The sequence below is a fragment of the Eufriesea mexicana genome, unplaced genomic scaffold (assembly GCF_001483705.2).
Source record: "Eufriesea mexicana isolate 0111107269 unplaced genomic scaffold, ASM148370v2 scaffold386, whole genome shotgun sequence".
NCBI classification, from domain to species: Eukaryota; Metazoa; Arthropoda; class Insecta; order Hymenoptera; family Apidae; genus Eufriesea; species Eufriesea mexicana.
The window spans coordinates 5,996-7,121 of NW_016908604.1; the positions used below are offsets into that span (position 1 = coordinate 5,996).

At 45.6% G+C, this 1,126-nt stretch overlaps 1 long non-coding RNA gene across 1 annotated transcript in view; it reads right to left on the reverse strand.

Annotated features, from left to right (window-relative positions):
* Positions 1-450: 450 nt before the first annotated feature.
* The window catches only part of LOC108545486 (uncharacterized), a 24,174-nt gene continuing 23,498 nt past the window's right edge, over positions 451-1,126 (reverse strand). The window contains exon 6 of the long non-coding RNA XR_001890089.1: positions 451-817. This is a non-coding gene — a long non-coding RNA (uncharacterized LOC108545486). The remainder of the gene's footprint in view (positions 818-1,126) is intronic.

A 1,126-nucleotide genomic window follows, 5' to 3' on the forward strand; every position in this document is an offset into this window, starting at 1 on the left:
TTAACAACTTTATATTAAAAAATCACTCGTGTTTACATATCGAATAACAAACGGTGCAGAGAAATTTCTTATAATTTTACGATTACTATGAAAAGAGTACACCGAAACGTATGCACGTTATGCGCATAGAATATGAGATCTACTGGACGATGATTTTTATATGTATTACGCGTAATTACGGCCCTGACGAAGCTAGATGAAGCTACAATCCGCGAATAAAATGAGCAGGTACACAAAGTTCGCCAAAAAATCGAGGTATTTTGCGATATTTGCATTTTCTTGCTCATTTTCGGAGGATTCCATTCGAAGCACGCGCGTCTCCTCTCAGGGAGATCGAACACTCGGCGAACGGCAATTTATCTCGCTTGAAACGCGCGTTCCTTTTGGTCTTAATTGGTGGCGCGGCTTGGTCAGCTTTTTTCGACGGTGCGATTAGCTTTATCGGCGGGGACGATAATTATTGCCGCGTTTCTGCGGCTTAATTAACGCGACGAGAGGGCCTCCGGTAATTTTCCTCGTCCTTAATGAATTTTTCGAGTGGACGCGACAAGCCGAGTAGTGATTAATCTCGTTAAGCAACCCTCCTTGCACTTGCCGAGCCGATCGCCGGGCAATCATTATTGTCCTATCGTCCCATCTTAATTAACAACCCCGCGTATCGGGTTCGAGATTTCGGTGATCATTACCAGGCCGATTATTCCATCACGAGACTCCCCTGCCCCTTTAAAGCGGACGTCATCGCCTGTCCCCTCACCTGTCATCACCTGTCCCACGCGTAACGATCTTCTTCCATCTCAGCGACGCATAACACCGTGATCTATAAAAATTCCAACCAACGATCCTATTTTTATAGCTAATTAATTCCACCGAGCAGCGCTTTATTCGCAACGATTTTATTATCGTCGGAGTAAAATAACACTCGTCGTACAACGCTCTTCGAGCTCAAGCACCCGTAAAACAGCCCCAAAGACGATAAAGGAGGAACCTGAAGAGCGCCGCCCCTCGTATTTTCTTCGCGATCGAGGATTCGAAGCAAAACACCGGCAGTTTTATATATTCCTTAGCCGCTCTATCTCTCTCTCTCTCTCTCTCTCTCTCTCTCTCTCTCTCTCTCTCTCTCTCTCTC